Source organism: Dermacentor albipictus, chromosome 10 (assembly GCF_038994185.2).
Source record: "Dermacentor albipictus isolate Rhodes 1998 colony chromosome 10, USDA_Dalb.pri_finalv2, whole genome shotgun sequence".
NCBI classification, from domain to species: Eukaryota; Metazoa; Arthropoda; class Arachnida; order Ixodida; family Ixodidae; genus Dermacentor; species Dermacentor albipictus.
In genome coordinates this window covers 2,702,612-2,721,034 of record NC_091830.1, presented here as the reverse complement: position 1 = coordinate 2,721,034, position 18,423 = coordinate 2,702,612, and the positions used below count along the sequence as shown (strand labels likewise).

At 45.2% G+C, this 18,423-nt stretch overlaps 1 protein-coding gene and 1 non-coding gene across 2 annotated transcripts in view; one reads left to right on the top strand and one right to left on the bottom strand.

Moving 5' to 3' along the window:
- The window catches only part of LOC135911953 (chitinase-3-like protein 1), a 205,403-nt gene extending 201,543 nt beyond the window's left edge, over window positions 1-3,860 (bottom strand). The window contains exons 1-2 of the mRNA XM_065444307.2: window positions 3,710-3,860; window positions 1,712-1,773 (exon numbers count right to left, since the gene is read on the bottom strand). The gene's annotated coding sequence lies outside the window, so the exon portion shown is untranslated. The remainder of the gene's footprint in view (window positions 1-1,711; window positions 1,774-3,709) is intronic.
- An 8,647-nt stretch (window positions 3,861-12,507) lies between these two features.
- On the top strand, window positions 12,508-12,580 carry TRNAS-UGA (transfer RNA serine (anticodon UGA)). The gene has a single exon. It is a non-coding gene; the product is annotated as a tRNA-Ser (tRNA).
- The last annotated feature ends 5,843 nt before the right edge of the window (window positions 12,581-18,423 follow it).

Here is an 18,423-nt window from a genome sequence, read left to right as displayed (position 1 = left end):
CTGCGCAGTAACCGAAATTCGCTCCCATGGCGTCGTCCCGCGCGGCTGCGTCGTGAGAAAGGCGTCGTTCTCGAAACTGTGCTGCACCCGCACTTCAATTAAGCGATGAGGACTCGAGTTTTCATTCCGAAGATGACAGCAAAGCAGATTCAAGCTCTGACGGCGACGATGTTTTGAGTCTGCATAGGGCATCCGCAGCTGTTCACCGGCGAGTTTCCTTAAAGACCTTGAGCGGTCTTCTTCCATGTACGCGCTTATCTGCCGATCTTTTTGCACGACCTGAGAGCTCTACCTATTATCTTCAGGGCGCATACTTCGCTTAGCTACGATTTGCTGCCATCGGCAGCAAAGAAACTTCCTTTCACGTCAAGAAAACCGCCCGTAGCACATCTCAGCCCTGCACTACGGATCAGCGCAAACCAGTTTACAACCGGCGTGGGATTTCTTTCTACTCTTCTTCTCTGCAGAGATGATAAAGGCAATCTGCAAAAATGCAAACAGGTATGCAGGGATGTATAATCTTCTAGTTGCTCAGCTACGCTGAGAGCGACCGGCGATGGAAAAGGTGTATGACTTTAGATGAACTGTTGAAGTGCGCTCCTTGGACTTCTCATCGGACCAACTTCAGATGATGCCGAAAGAGTTGAACAAAAACCATACGTTATGTGAGAAAAGTGCGGAGTGCACTGAGACCAGAAACTGGTCTCAGTTTCTTTGTGTGTGTGTGTGTGTGTGTGTGTGTGTGTGTGTGTGTGTGTGTGTGTGTGTGTGTGTGTGTTTGTTTGTGTGTGTGTGTGTGTGTGCGTGTGCGTGCGTGCGTGCGTGCGTGCGTGTGTGTGTGTGTGTTTGTGTGTGTATGTGTGTGTGTGTGTGTGTGTGTGTGTGTGTGTGTGTGTGTGTGTTTGTGTGTGTGCATGTGTGTGTGTGCATGTGTGTGTGTGTGTGTGTGTCCGAAGAACGCCGGTGTACTGAGCCTTTATTTTTTTGAGACACCACTCCTGGGGTGTTTATTTTTGAAATGTATCTTCTGAATTTCCCTTGACATTAATGTGTTCGTAGATATCACGTTTCTTTATTGTTTTTATCAACTGGCAGCAAATATGGCACTTTCTATAATTTTTATGTTCTATCTAATAAATATTTTTTTTCTGGCAACGTATGTTGTGTGGAAGGAGCATTTCATTATGCACAATGTGCTATGCTGCAATGTGTGCTGGAATATTATTTGTAGTGGTAAATATTTTTTTTCTGATACCTATAAAGAGCGGCCATTTTGTCGCTGTATTGAAAGAGTTAAACGTTTATACTTCCTGTATTAGATAGAGCGAAGCTGTTTATCGCTGGGGTTCCGTGCATTTTTCTTGTCTGTCAACAAATCTATGTAAGCAATTAACTATCATCGTTACCGTTAGTGACACTGCTCGCGCGTTCCTCGTCGTCATCTTCTTCCACAGCTGGCTCCGTTGCCGCTCATCACGCCAGCGTTCCAATACTGCCCCTCCCTTTGCGAAGGCGCTGACGGCTATGACCCACTGCCAGTCGGTGCGATGATTTCGGTCTCAAGATTCCTTGCCTCAATATACTGCTAAATGAAAACACGAATGTATATAACGAATGTACAGCGCGAAGGAACGCAGGTGCATAAAAATAAATGTGTGCGCGTACCTTTCGTCACGATGACCACCGATTGAGACAATAAATATGTTCGTACCTTTGTTCCAAATTCTGAGTCACCTGTTTGTCGTGTGCTGCACAGCTTTGCTGGTCATCCACCTGCGCACAGTGTAAGGGCTCATAATCTTTTTTCGTTGTCCCGTCTAACTTTGATGATGGTGATTTATGCATGGCAGTAGTTGCAATCAGCATGCCCCGCTTCCTTGATTAAATTCTTGGCTATACTATTTGGGCTGAGACAGTTCTCCCCATTGCTTTCTCCTGGCAGTGGAAGAAAGAGTGACGACACCAGCTCACCATTGCACCCGGCGCGGCTGATGTAGTCGTAAACCACAGCTGCAGTCGTTGCACTGTGCGCTCAAATGGAAGCGGATACGGGAGTGCACAGCACATGCAATTTTGACGCGATAGAGTTAAAAAGAGTCCCGTGTTGCAAAAAAACCAGGTGCCGGCGTCGGGCGTCGTTCCGCGAAAACTCCTTCCGAACCACAACCACGCAGCCCCTCCGCGTGGCGCAAAGGCGTTGCTGCACTTAATTGAATTCCTCGAAGTAAAATGTATAAGAAAAATCGTAAAGTACGCCCTAAACACCAGCTACAGATATGATAGCGGCAGATTGTAATTTGAGTATACCAAACAAAAAAGTTACGCGGACTCAAACATAAACCAATTTTCCAGCGTTTCTACCATTCATAGAGCTGCGTGGTCCGCTCGGTTCGTTGCAACACCACCATCCAGATGGCGCTCACCTCAGCGCATCCGCAAGAAAGCTGTGGTTGCCGAGAAGCGTGACAAGCGGTCAGAGATCTTTTAATGCTATCGCGTTCCACTCTTAAAGGCGAAGCTAAAGCGCCTTCCAATGTTATTTTTCTCTGGAAAGTGTACTGCCGCCTGATTTTGTAACAAGTGGCTTGTGGCTAGTGCCGTTGGCACTATACTACGCACCCGGGCATTGCATTGACATAGGTTTAGTCAGTTCTTCCAGCTGAGTTTCACTAAAGTGATAGCCGCATAAATGTATTGTTCTCTTTAACAGGCGACCGCACTGTGCATAAATCTCAGAACTTATCTAGGCCCAAGACTGATCAGGGAGCCTTGCTCAGTGGAAATGACATTCGACATGATCGCCCTGCTCACTACATCACGTTGATAAATAAGAAACTCGTGAAAAACAATGGCACCCTGTCGAAAACAGAAGCACTATAAAAACGTTTATGTCCAATGAAATTTTTTTTTGAATAATAGTAGGCGCAATTCCTGGCGCATACTTCTAGTAGCGTACTTCGATATCTCATTTCCCAGGCTACACGCGTGGTTCGAGGTTTCGCGTGAATTTCCTCCAACGGCTGGTTCATTGCCAGCCCTGCCAAGCTCGATACAAGGTATCTCTCGCCCTGAGCACCCCCTTGGGACCAAGACGGCAATCGAGTGCTTCACTCGGGAAAGGGCAGCGCAGCGCACTTTGCGAAGACTTTTAGGCTTTTCGCAAATAAGACTCCATTAGCGCAGAGAAGATCGACCATGTGGCTACCTATGGGCTTCCAAGGAACACTTTTTTCTCAACAATGTTTGCGCGAATACCTGCATTCGCATGGTAGGCTTCTTATATATTCATTGCTAATGTCCTTAATTTTTCTGAGCACATTTAATTTCTTTCTATTTTATTTGCAGTGCTGTGGGCCTTTCGGCATATTCTTACGTCTGTTATCGGGGATGTGTAATAGCACTAGGAACTTTCAGCGTCAGCAAGCTCAGTGTGCTACTTTGAGGCATCATCTAATATGTGTACCGTGCCATTCCTCGTCACTATGCAAGCCCTAACGAAAATTGTGACTGCTGTAATTCCCAATCTTCGGATTGTGTCATAGCGCAGTTCTTCTCAATACGTTCTTACCAATTACAGCTATGAAAATTGCCCGAGATTTTCGCTAAGGAGTGTACGAAGTGATAGTTCTTGCGACCTTCTTTAGCTACGATAGCACTGATTTTTGCAGAGATTGTTGTCAGTTCGTTAAATATAAGTAGGAGGGTCTACCTGGGCTCCAAGTGGAGAAGCTGCAAACAGCACGCTTCTATCTTCTCTCCATCTCCCATCTCATCTTTCTTTCCCGCTCTTCCCACATGTAGGGCAGCCAACCAGGTGAGACCTTGGGCAACATCTCCGATTTTCCTTCTTGTCTTTCTCTCTCTCTCTGCGCCATTGCAAATATAGCGCAAACATAGGTATTTTCCTTAATATCAATTGATCAATCATTCAATAATTTATTTATTTAAGGTGCCCAGGAACAACCCTAGGGTATGCGTACTGCCACTCGCATATATCAAAGCCAAAAAAAAAGCAATCACAACGACAACAACAAAAACTATAGAAGAATATAAGTAAAAAAAATGCACAGACAACGAATAAAAACAACAAATTGTGAAAAGAGTTTACATTAATCAAAATGCAAGATAAATACAAGAGAAAAAGAAAGGGCAAGGCTGTTGAACTATCTGTGAAACTATGAAACAACAGTGCGAAGCTCTGAATAGAAGAATGACAGTGAATTATGAAAGATATCGAGGTTACAAACATAACTGTTATCAAGACTAAGCATTCTGTGCACGGTTGAGGCTTTCTGATGACCGGCAGGGACATGCAAAGACCTATGTTACCTGGTGATCTCCCGCGGTACAGTAAACATGATGCAACTGAGGAGTTTGGGGGAGGCACGAGGCCAGTGCAGTTAAGTAGCAGAGGAAGGTAAGGGCCGTGAAAATAATCCAACAGTGCTAAAAAATGTCCATTGTCGCAGTTATCAAAGCGGTGATGATATATTCAAAGAAACGTTTTCAATATGCGTTCTATGATGCGACTGTTCAATCTATAAATGTCGTCCCAAAAAACCGACCAGTGTGCGAGCTGACGAAAGCTGATTGTTTCGTACAAATTGCGGAATGGGGTATGAGAATTGAATTCTCTCCACAGTAGCCAAACAGAGCCTAGAAAACGCATACCCGACATTGCAACTGGTTTAGTGTGCGCAGAAAAGCGTGAGGTTCTATCACACAGTACGCCGGGACTCGAGCTTGGCACTACGGCACATTCTCCACCCATGGCAACGCTCCACTTGTGCATCGCGCGCTACGAAAGCGCTGGTGACGTTGTTGAAGGCCACGACTCTTAAGGAAGCTTTAGAAATGTCTCTATAGCAACTATATATATATATATATATATATATATATATATATATATATATATATATATATATATATATATATATATAAACTGACCCTTGCAACGCCTAGCACCTGAACCCTCTCGAGTGAGGCAAGCTTAGCAGGTCTCTTCAAAGCACTATCAGACATTGGTTGGGATATTATCGGCCTTAGTGGGATTAGAAGACCTGGTGAGGCTTACACATTGCTGAATAACGGCCATGTCCTCTGCTATAGCGGTCTCCCGGATAAGAAGCAATACGTGGTAGGATTCCTAATCCATAAAGACATAGCGGGCCACATTGACGAATTCTACAGCATAAACGAGAGGGTAGCAGTAGTCGTAATCAAACTCAATAAAAGGTATAGACTAAAGATAGTACAAGCGTACGCTCCAACGTCCAGTCACGACGATGAGGAAGTAGATCAGTTTTAGGGAGATGTTGAATTAGCGATGAGAAAAGTGAAAACACAGTATACCGTAGTAATGGGGGACTTCAATCCAAAAGTGGGGAAAAAGCAGGAGGGTGAACAAGCAATTGGCAACTACGGTGTCGATTCTAGAAACGCTAGAGGTGATATGCTGGTAGAATTCGCAGAAAGGAATAAGCTGAGAATAATTAACACTTTTTTCAGGAAACGTAGCAACAGAAAATGAACCTGGAAAAGCCCTAATGGTGAAGCAAGAAATGAAATTGATTTCATACTTTCTACCGATCCCAGCACAGTGCAGGATGTTCAAGTAATAGGTAGAGTAAATTGTAGTGATCACAGGTTAGTGAGGGCTAGGATCCACCTCAATTTAAACAAAGAAAGAGTAAAATTGGTCAAGAAAGAACAGGTCAACTTAGAGGCAGTAAGGGTAAAAGCAGACAAATTTACGCTGGTACTTGCAAACAGATATGCAGCCTTAGAACAGAGAGACGATGATGATGACATAGAGGTAATGAATGAAACCGTAACGAGGCTGGCTTCAGAGGCTGCAATTGAAGTGGGTGGCAAGGCACCAAGGCAACCAGTAGGCAAGCTCTCCCAAGTAACAAAGGACCTAATAAAGAAATGACAAAGAATGAAAGTGTCCAACTTAAGAGATAAGACAGAATTCGCGGAACTGTCAAAATTGATCAACAAGGCGAAAATAAGTGATATTCGAAACTATAACCAGAGAAAGACTGAAGAAGCCGTAAAAGATGGACGCAGCCTGAAATCAGTGAGAAGGCAACTTGGCCTAGGACAAACAAAAATGTCTGCACTAAAAGATAAGCAGGGTAATATCATCAGCAATCTCGAAGGTATAATAAAAGCAGCGGAAGAATTCTATACTGACCTTTACCGTACCCAGAGGATTCAGGGGCACTCTATTCGGAAAAATAATGAACAGTATACAGAAACTCCTCCTATATCTAGAGATGAGGTCAGAAAGGCCTTGCAAGGCATCAAACGGGAAAATGCGGTAGGAGAGGTTGGAATAACAGTCGATTTAATCAAAGATGGAGGAAACATAATACTAGGAAAACTGGCGGCTCTCTATACGAAGTGTCTATCGACTGCAAGGGTCCCAGAAAACTGGAAGAATGCAAACAATATACTAATCCACAAAAAGTGAGACGTTATAGAACTAAAAAAATTAGCCCATTAGCTTAGTCCCAGCATTATATAAAATATTTACCGAAATAATCTCCAATAGAATAAGGACAACACTGGAACTTAGTCAACCAAGGGAGCAGGCTGGCTTCAGTAAAGGTTACTCTACAATGGATCATATCCATGTCTTTAACCAGGTTATCGATAAATCCGCAAAGTACAATAAACCACTCTATATGGCTTTCATAGATTACGACAAAGCATTTGATCCACTAGAGATACCAGCAGTCATAGAGGCAGTGTGTAATCAAGGAGTACAGACCGCTTACGTAAATTCCCTAGAAAATATCTAGAGATTCCACAGCCACCTTAATTCTACACAAGAAAAGTAGAAAGATACCTATAAAGAAAGGGATCAGACAAGGAGACAATCTCTCCAATGCTATTCACTGCGTGCTTGGAAGAAGTATTCAAACTATTAAACTGGCAAGGCTTAGGTGTAAATATCGACGGCGAATACCTCAACAACCTTCGGTTTGCCGATGACATTGTTCTATTCAGCAACAATGGAGTCAAGTTACAACAAATTATTCAGGACCTTAGCAGGAAGAGTGTAAGAGTAGGACTGAAGATTAATATGCAGAAGACAAAGATAATGATAAATAACCTGGCAAGGTAACAAGAGTTCAAGATCGCAAGTGGTGGTGGTGGTGGTGGTGAATTGTAGCAGCAGGCGGGTTTAGCCTGGCGAACAAGGCGGGCGATTACTCCGCCCGAGCGTCTCGCACAATACCGCTGAAGGGTCTCACCATATGTCTATCAAACCAGTCTCTCTTAAGAATTCGATGAGGAGACGCGAAGTTTCTTTGTGTGCTGTAACTGATCCCTCGGGAAATATAAGGTGTTGCAGGCGCGCATGCGGAAGGTCCTTGTTTTGCAGATTCTTCAGGAGGGTGTCTCTTTCATCTTGGAAGTGCTGGCAGGACCACAAAAAGTGCTCAATGTCTTCTGTCTCGTTGCATGCCGTACAGTTCGGAGAATTGATTCGCCCCGTTTTAAATAACCAGACCGGTGTATTAGCAGATCCTGTCCTTATTCGATGTAGAAGTGAGGCTTCCTCTCGGTGCAATCTCTTGGTTACGCAGGGCATATGCGGTGGAACCCAAAGCGACGCAAAGTGATTTCGAATGTCAGATTTTTGCACTTGATTACTCTTTGGAGCCTTAATTTTGGGAGGATGATAGAGCGCTGCGTATGCAAGCGCATCGATTTGCAAGTAAGCCGCTTAAGAAACAGTGGGCACCCAAATAGCATGGTGGTGCAAATCTGTGAAAACTTGTTGCCCGAAATCAGAACCAACAGCAAAAGGCAGAAAACACAGGAAAAAGAAAAATTGAAAAAACGCGCGGTGTTGCCTTACATTCATGGCTTGTCACATAGGATAAAAAAGACAGCCCAACGCCATAACGTTCAAGTTCTTTTCCACGCCCCACAAAAACTAAAAAGCATGTGCAAGAGGGTGAACGCAGGATCCAAAGAGGCAAACCCTAGCGCTACGATCTATCAGACTAAGCACGTGAAAAAGTACGTGGAATGTGCAACTTCAGTTGTTTACCAAATCCCACTAGATTGCAGGAAAGTATACATCGGGAAAACTGGACGTTGTCTAAATGATAGGTTACGAGAGCACAAACACACGTGCCAGCTTCTGACAGCGCCCAGCAACTTGGCTGCACATTGCAAACAATGCAAATGCTCTCTGCTACTAGAAAGCACCACAGTCATTGGCACATCAAAAACAAAAACGGAGCGAGAAATATGGGAGGCGCTTGCGATAGCTAAAGAAAAAGAAATATGCGTAAGCACTCCATCCATCGCGCTTATCAAAGCTGAGGTCGAGTTTGCCAGGGCGAACGGGTGCAAGTGAACGACGTATGCCTGACCCGAACTATAATCACATTTCGTGAACTTGTCATATCTTTTATACCCCCTCCCCCGCACCATATCTCCTTGTATATAAGCGCGTTATTTAACAGTATTAAACAATTGGTAGTTTGCGCTACGTCCGTCCACGTCCTGTCCTTCCTTAATATCGTCTGTGTAAAACTGAGCGCAATATAACCATGAAGAAACTTTTAACTGTCGCGAGAAAGAGAGAGATCAGTGATAGCACATACCATAGAAACTGGCACAGAATCTACAGATTATGAGAAGAAATGCTTGCTGTGTTTCGACTGAAAGTCATGGCTTTGGCTTTAGGAGCATTCAAGGGGAGGTTATTATTTTTGCACCATGTAGAAGAAGAGAGCTGGCCAGGCTAGGATGCGACAGCGATCAACAGTATGAATATCCATAAATAGCTTGATTTCACAGGCACATACAAGCAGACAAAAATTCTAAATAGGCGGAAAAAACGTCAAAGCTCAAAATTTTAAGGATGGTGGTTCTAATACTGATATTTCAGGGAGCCGCCGCTAGTTACCATGTTCAAAGAAGACCTTTAGTGATTGACGTTAACATAACATCAAGAAGAAGATAACTGTGCAAGATATTGACAACTTTCAAGTCAACACCGAATTACTTAAGCTTGACCAGAAGAAATGAGTGGCTGAGTACGTCAAAAGCTTTGCTAAAGACCCAGTAAATGGTGTTAATTGGCCCCCTGTGAAGTACCGGCGCTAATATCTGCGTCATTACACTTGCGAAATTTGTGATAGTGGAGTTTCATTTTCATTTTATTTCATTTCATTTATCTGTAATCCATACATGGATTTGTACAAAAAGCAGTTCGGCCTGTAGCCAAAAACTAGTGTGGGCCCATAGTCAATATACATATATTAGCAACAACAAAGTTTAGTGCGTATCTACTTTCTAGTGATAAAACTATAAACAGTGGCCAGATAGAAATCTCTGCTGATTCGGAATCACTGAGTTCTTCACAATAGGTGACAATATGTTTGTAGCGCAAGCTCAAATATCTTAAACCTGGAACACAGACGAGGAATCGCACGACAATTCGAGAGATACACAGGAAATGCAAAGTAACATATGATAATTGTAATAATAACAAAAATAATAGTGAAGACGATGGTGACACAAATTTACCACGAGGAAACACTAATACATGCAAGAGCGGTAGAAAAATTCAGCAGAGACATTCTAGACAGCTTACGTGCGTGAATGCGAAAGCTTTATAGTAACTGTGGCAAAATATTTCTCATTGAGCAAGTGAAGCTGAAGTGAGATGCTTTCGATTGAGCAAGTGACGCGCGAGAAGCAGCTCGCTCATTTTACGCACGCTTGACCCGGCGTCGAGAGCCCATCGCAACGGACACAGCACCGATGAAATTCCAAGAGCAAATTATGCGAGGGAGGCGGCGCTCTCATATTACACAGACACATGATGTGGCGCCACCCCATTGGGTGCACCGTCACGCACCCCATGACGGATGCACTAGGTCGCACCATTAGTCAGCCAGATGGCCGCGACGTGACGTGTGCCATGACGCAAGCACTGGGGCCACCTTCAGTCACTCAAAACCATGGAGCCGCCGCGGCGTCGGGAAAGCGTGCTCGTCTGGCAGCCCGGAGGCCCGGGCTCAGTTCCAATCCAGGCTGGAATGTACAAAGTTTTCCTTTCAAGGCCATTATTTACTTCGTTTACAAAAACCTCACTTAGAATATCGACGTCAATCAGAGCATTCTTGGCGTCTTTTTACTTTTTGCGCCATCGGCCGTTTCTGGTACCATCACTAGGTCAAGCCGCCGATGACTACACCGAATTATAGCGTAATTAAAAAAATCCGGCAAACCAGAGACCGATTTCTTCAACGGGATCACTGCGAACAGCAATTACGAGACCTTTTCTCGCGAATCTTTTCTTTTCTCGGCCTCTTTGAAGGCGAAGCTTTCTTCCCTCTCTTTGCCAGGTTTGGCGTGTTGTTGGTGGATATGTATACAAGCGTTATATGAAAATCCCCGCGAGAAGGTTTATGTAAGCTTTGCATACTGATGAAGTATGCATAACTCTGTTCTGCGTAACAAAAAAAAACAATTCACTTCATAAAACCACAGCTCACTTGGTTCACAGGCATCTAAACGTAAAACCAATATGTTAATGTAATGGTTAATTATACATTTACCGGATTCTGTAATTTACTTAATTTTCTTTGATTTAGCTACGCAGTATGTGGTACTGAGTATGTGCCCCTTCTTCACCGATCCTCCACAATGGACATGTCCCCCTGCGATTCCTAGATAAAACGTTAACAGAAATGTCGATTCAGAGATATCTCTAAAGCACACCGATTTGTTAATAAAATGAAGAATTATTGTGAATGTGAATTATGAGTTACAGGTTCTTTGATTTAGTTTCTTCGATTTATCCATTCGTTATGTGCTACTGGAGCTGCTACTAACGGCTACAATTGGCTACTAAAGCCTAAGCATTTTTTGCCACCGGAAAGGCAATGGGTAGACGTGCATAAGCTAGGAAAGGCAAGTAAGCAAGTCTAAGCAAACACCAAGTCACAGACGAGCCAAACAGTGCTTACGCGTTAGTAGATAATTCTCAGGATTCCTATAGTTCTTGGCACAGGAGAGAAAGAGAGAGAGAGAAACTTCATTATTAACAACAGCGATGATGGCAGTCACTCAGTCTGTAGACTCGTTTGGTGCGCTGCACATAGCAAGACCTATGACCAGCCAAGCATTCCTGGTTGTCGGTAGAAATTACATGAGACAGCCGCCCAGAGTACGCGGATAGCGGCTGTTCGATGTGACGTGGGTTAGGGGGTAGGGTCGGTGGATACTGCCCCCAAAGCACCAGAGCGCGTACCGCAAGTGTCGCAGAAAAAGGTTCCTTCATGTGCAGCATAACGTCAGTAAGGAAACTTCTAGCGCAGCCCACTCCTGTTACTCAATCAAGCCATGTAATTTTAGAGCTTGAGAGTGCCCCTCCACTGCGCGGACTGGAGTTGTGGAAAATAAATAATAAGCCTATTTGTCACACTGCCTGCAGATCAGTTTCCGCTGTTCATGAAAACACGCAAGACTAGGTCGTTGTCTTGCACGAGCATTCTGAGGCCAGTGGCGTATTTCCCGCAACAGCGTACTGCGCGTGCTGCGGTGCGCTATTGCAGTGCGCGTCTCTCCTCTAATCTGGACTTACGACGACGTGCGCACAAAATGGGCAGCTGAGGCAGTGAGCTGCTTAAATATTTTACGTGGTCATCCCCTCACAGCCCAGGTTTCGTGCTCTTTTTGTTATTTCTAAGTTGTAATCTCTTGGTTTTTTTTTTTGCTCTCTTAGCAACGAGCGACTTGAGAACCGTTGCATGGCAAAATTTATATCTCATTCAGCGTCAACGGTGTCCGAGTGGTCGTTTTTACAGAATGAGCTGCGTCACCCGAGTGCAGAACTCCAACATGCGATGAGTGTCGAACCCTGTGGGGGCCTCGGTGAAGACCAACAAGAAGGTAACCTCAATCTGAGTGGGAGAGAAGGAGTGAGTCAGGAGTGGTGCTCTTGGCTGCCACTGAGCCAAGTAAGGTGCAGCGGAGGACAGTATGCGCAACTTCGACAAAGATGGCTATAATCTTTTTGATGTGTGCGCTACCGTGACGCTATCTGCGTTTGCCTTAGTTCTTGGACGCCTCATAAAGTCCTTGCCTCTGGAGCGTAGCGCTGTCCTCACGCAAAAAGAAATGTAGACTGCTATATATATATATATATATATATAGTCATATAATGGGAAGCCAACAAACACTGACACCAAGTACAACATAGGGGAAATTGCATGTGCTTAATAAATGAAATAAAGTAATGATTAATTAATAGAAATTAAAGTGGATGAAAAAACAACTTGCCGCAGGTGGGAACCGGTTTATTGACCAGTTGCCTTCACCCGAAACTATCACGTTCTCGTGACGCCTGCGGCAAAAAAAGACGTTCCACGTCCGCCGCCAAGGTCTGTGAGTGGGGGCGCTGGCTAACACTCCCAGGGTTCTACTAGTACACATAAATACCCAAGAAAGTGGATGGGAAACGCCGCCGCGGTAGCTCAATTGGTAGAGCATCGCACGTGACATGCGAAGGTTGTGGGTTCGGTTCCCACCTGCGGCAAGTTGTTTTTTCATCCACTTTAATTTCCATTAATTAATCATTACTTTATTTCATTTATTAAGCACATGCAATTTCCCCTATGGTGTACTTGGTGTCAGTGTTTGTTGGCTTCTTATTATATGACTAATAAATATCGGGTCCCTCGGTTAACCCCCTTTCTTCTCGTCTATATATATATATACATATACATATATATATATATATATATATATATATATATATATATATATATATATATATATATATATATATATATATATATAGGAAAGCACGTTAGAAAGTGAACTAAACTGTAAAATCACCGCCATGCGCGATGTCCTCCGCTGAAACATGGAAGCTGTGTTCGGCGAACACGAACGCCTCCTTTGTTGTTCCCTTCATAAAACCGGTACATCGAGACTTGGCGCTGTCGCGTTGCCGGCAGTGTACACAGCAGACACACTCACCGCGCACTGACCCGATCGCTTGCCCCGTAGCCATGGCTCAAGCAGCACTGCACGCTTTCGATGCGAGTGGGTGTATAGCCTGCGCCGTGAGCAAGCTTGCTGCACATTTCCCCGATGCTGTCCGCTTGTTCCGGGGCTCGCCGTATATATACTGCCACAGGGAGAGGTGGCCCGGAAGATAAAGTGGTAGCGTTACCTCACCAGCGCGTTTCGCAGATGTCACCAAGTCTTGTATACGGCCTCTCTTGAGAAAAGAAAAAAGAAAAACAGTACACTCTGGTTCCCGGTGTCGCTATTTTTCTGTTTTTGTTATTTTTTGTCTCGGTCCGTAGTCTTTATTACCGTGCTCCCTTCGCGGCCTACGTGCCTTCGTGTACCAGTATACCAGAGCGCAATGTTATCTAGCGTGTAATGTGGTGTAAACGTGTCAGCTCCGGCTCCGACCTCATAAGAAACAGCGCGTAGTTCTTTGCCTTGCCCCTGAAGTTGCAGAAAACAAGAAGAACGACTAACTATGCTAGCGACTCTCCCTTATAGCGTTTGCGTAGTTTTGCCCTTTGTATGCGACGAAGAGGTGCGAAAGAAGGACAACGTACCAAACGTACCTGTCGTCAAAGCGTCAGAGCACTGCAGTGCGCCTCTTGTTAGTGTACAGCACCTTCAGTCGAATCATTCTGCCGCGAGCACAGACGGCCTCGGCGGGATGCTTTCCGTTCGAGAGGTCAAATTAGCTGCTCGTCTTGTCACTGCAGGTGTGGGTATGTCGAAGAGTCTACAGAGCTACTGTTTTTAGATAGTACTTAAAGCTCAAGAACACACATAACATAACCTTCCGTTTCATGTATTGCACTTTACTCTGAAATAGCCGCCATTATGGCACAACTTTCAAGACCGCTTGTTTACTAGATAATATAAGTGGCTTTCTCGGCAATCATAAATTGACGAAATGTTTGATATTGCGCCACCCAGTATTCGCTCAAGCGTCAAATACACGCTTTACATTCTTTGCACGAATCGCTTCTGCTTTGGTAGCTGCTACGTGCAATGCGAGAAGAAAAGAAAGCGTCTTAACCCGCGAAAAGAGTGTCGGTTGTGCGAACCTGCAAGTATGCGATTGGGTTCTGTCTCCAGAAAAAAGAACGAAGGTCATCGATGGTCTGACTGTTAAACCAATTAAATGTGTCACAGAGTTATTGCTGCCGTAGTAATCCTCCTTATTTAATTTCCCTTTGTCTGCGGGGTTGTTATGTGAAAACGTCATAGGGACACACAATTCGGGTGACAAAAGTGAATTCCCAATTCCCAGACCGATTTCTATCATTCCCATCCTTTCAAAGGGCCTAGGAGAAAATAATTTAAAGGGGAATAGGCTCACTTTGTTGGAAGCGCTGTATAATTTCCCCGCAATAGTTTGGTTTCCGCAAAAGACATGCCAACGGATTTCTACTTATTCATGCAAAATGAAATGATATTGCAACCTATTAAAAAGGAAGAAGTTAATAACGGAAGTTCTTGTTCATTTTTCCAAATCCTTTCACTGCCTAAATCACGAATCATTATTACCCAGACTAGACCAATACAGATTTTGAGGTACACCACACAGACACTTAACCTCCTATCTTACTTGGAGAACCCAGTCTGTCGCATTGGGTGAAAGTTTGTCATCTTCAAGTTACTGGAGCGCTGGTGTCCCTCAAGGAAGGATACTGGTGCCTCTGTTATTTAATATTCATATAAACGACATATGTAATATTGCAAATGGGTCAAGTTTTATTATATAAGCTGACAACACCAACCTCCTCATAGAAGCTGTATCGTATCTTGGGCACCGAGCGCCACACGTGTTGCGCGCAAGCGCATTGTATGTGAATACGCATGCACCATGTGCATCCTGTGCAACCCACTTATCTGTTCTTGATAAAAAGACACACTCCTTTCTAAAACCTATACATGTACACATGTTCAATAAATCGGAGTTCTTTCTCCCACTGCCCCGGCCCAGCATGTTCGTCTTCCTAGGCGCTACGATACGTGGTGTCAGAAGTGGGATGCCTAGTCAAGCACGGCTTTGATCTTCGACGGGCAGCACTGTAGGGACTACGTAATTGATTCATTCAGAGCGCCTGGTCTGTTAAACATGACGGGAGAAGCGATCATGAATTGGCAGACGTTCAAGCAGAGATTCGAACTCTTCCTTGCGGCATCAGAACCGGATGACAAGAAGCGATCAGTGTCGTCGAAGGCAACGCTGTTTCTCAGTGTCGCAGGTGAGGACGCCATCGAGATATTTATTACGCTGAGCTTCGCAGAAGGCGAAGACAAGGCCGACTACGCGACGGTCATCAAGAGATTTGACGATTACTTCAAGCTGCAGACCAACGAAGTACATGAACGCTACATATTTCGGAAGAGAGCTCAAAGCCAAGGTAAACCATTTGAACACTTCCTGCGGGACCTGAAGCAACAGGCACGGGCGTGCAATTTCGGCGCTTCAGGATTTTTGATCCGAGACCAGATTGTGGACGGAACCAACGATGACAAGGTGAGAGAAAAGCTTCTCAGGGACTGTGCGTTGACATTGCAGAAGGCTGAGCACGTCTGCAAGGCAGCCGAAACATCGGCTCTCCACCAAGAAACTTGGGAACGAGGTCAAAAGCAAGTAGACACTATTCGCAATGCATGCTCGAATCCAAAAATGGCGCAAGCCAAGATGTACAAATGCTTCAAGTGCGGGCGCACGCATCAGCCTAGAGGCAGCCCCGCGTACGGACAAACGTGCATAAAATGCCAAAGGAGAAAGCACTTTGCGATTTGCTGCAGAGCCACCGAGCTGGTTGGTGAAATTCAAGATCACGAAGATGACTTCAGTGTCTTAGAGGTGCCTGCAAGAGCCGTCATAAGCGAACGTGACTGGATGGTTCGAATGAACGTCAATAACGTTTCGGTCGAACTAAAGGTCGATACAGGGTCTCAGGTCAATTTGATGCCCGTTGGAATACACAAAAGGATGCGCCCAAGCCCTGAAATGAAGCAAAGTAGCGTGGTGCTACATTCATACGGTGGAGACACGATCAAACATCTTGGAGTCATCCAAACGGAAGTAACGCTGGGTGACCGAACGGTCCCTCTCGAATTTTTGGTGGTGCGCAACAGGTGCGAAATCCTAGGCCTACAAGCAACCGAGCGACTTGGACTGCTCTCGCGTCCACAGCGTATCACAGGACGACTGTGAAGAAATCGTGAAAGAATTTCGTCACATTTTCACTGAGACAGGCTGCGTGAACAAAGCGTCTCACTTGGTTCTTCGAGACAATGCCGAGCCAGTCATTCAACCAGTTCGACGCGTACCATTGGCCCTGACAGAACCATTACGGGGTGAACTTGAGAGGATGGAGCACGCCGGAATCATCACAAAAGTCACCGAGCCTACTGACTGGGTGAGTCCCTTGGTGATTGCTAGAAAAAAGAATGGGAAAATTTGTCTCTGCATTGACCCTCGGAAAATCAATGAGCGCATAAAGAGGGAGCACTACATGATGCCGCGACGAGAAGATATAGAAGGTCAGTTAGCTGGTGCAACTGTATTTTCCCGCGTAGACACTAACTGTGGATTCCACCAAATCCCCTTGGATGACTCGACATCGCGCATTTGCACGTTCTCAACCCCATTTGGTCGTTACCGCTTTTTACGATTACCCTTCGGCATATCGTCCGCCCCTGAGGTGTTCCAAAAAACGCTGAATGAAATTTTCGAAGGCCTTCCCGGCGTGAAAATATACGTGGACGACATTCTGGTATGGGGCTCGTCGGTAGAAGAGCACAATGAACGTCTGAAATCTGTGCTGCTAGCAGCAACGCGCACCGGCTTAACCTTCAATCCTGAAAAGTGCAGTATCGGCGTCCATGAAATCGAGTTTCCTGGAGATGTCATCGATAAAGCAGGCATCAGGCCGAGCCAGGCGCTGATTAATTGCATGCTGCACATGCCGACCCCAGAAGACAGGCTCGCGGTGGAAAGGATGCTAGGTGTTGTCAATTATTTCGGCAAGTTTCTTCCATGTTTACCTCAAAGAACAGATCTTCTGAGGAGCTTGATCAGACAAGACGTTGTCTTTGAATGGACCAATAACCACGAAAAGGAATGGCGAGAACTATGTGATTACCTCAGCACACAGCACATGTTGTCGGTATTCTATCCGGCCAAAGCAACAAAAGTGTCATGCGATGCATCCCGAGACGGAATCGGAGCCGCTTTGTTGCAGTGTCCCAACGACACATGGAAGCCCGTGGCATATGCATCGCGAGCGCTTACCGAAACGCAACAGCGTTATTCTCAAATTGAGAAAGAAGCTATGGCCGTGGTCTTTGGCTGCGAAATATTTAATCATTTCGTCTATGGTCGACAATTTACTGCTGAAACAGACCACCGCCCTTTGATCGCTATCTCGCAGAAGGCGATTGGTGATATGCCGCCGAGGTTGCAAAGATTTTTTCTGAGATTGCTGCGTTATGACGTTCAATTAAAATTTGTTCCAGGTAAGCAGCTCCTCCTGGCCGACATGCTGTCCCATGCCACAACCAAGACAACGGCCTGCGACCTCGACAGCAACGATGTAGAAGTGCACGCCGTGAGTACGGTTTCCTCACTTGTTAGCGAGAACACATGGAGGCGGCTGGCTGCGGAAACGGCGCCTGACGAACAGCTAAGAAACGTGCTGCGAGATCTAGAAGCTTGGAGGGGCTGTGGAAACGATTCTAAGGCGAGTTATCACACGTGAAAGGAGTGTTGCTCAAAGACTGCAAAGTAGTTATTCCGGCTAGCATGAAAAGAGAGACACTGGAAAGAATTCATCAAGAGCACTTGGGAATCAACAAGAGCAAAGTCAGGGCAAGACAGTTAGTTTTTTGGCCAGGAATTAACCCGGACATAGACTCTTTCGTGAAGACATGCTCCATCTGCAAAAAATATGCATATAGCCAACCTCGAGAGCCTCTACTGATGCGCCCTGTGCCGGACCAACCATTGTACCGTGTCGGCATTGACATTCTTGAATACGGCGGGAGGTCGTACCTGTGCGTACACGATGCCCTGTCCAACTTTCCCGAAGTGGAACTACTCAAAGACACCACGGCCAAAACAGCGGTTGACGCAACAAGTTCGATCTTTGCTAGACACGGCATTCCCATAGACGTTTGTTCTCACAATGTCCCTCAATTTTCATGTCGCGAATTCGCGTTATTCTCACAATTGTACGATTTTAGCCATGTCACGTCTAGGCCGGGATACCCACGTTCTAATGGGTTGGCAGAAAAAGGTGTTCAGATAACTAAGCGTATTCTCAAGAAAACGACTGAAGCGAAACAAAATTTCTGGTTGGCACTGCTCGCTTTCAGGAC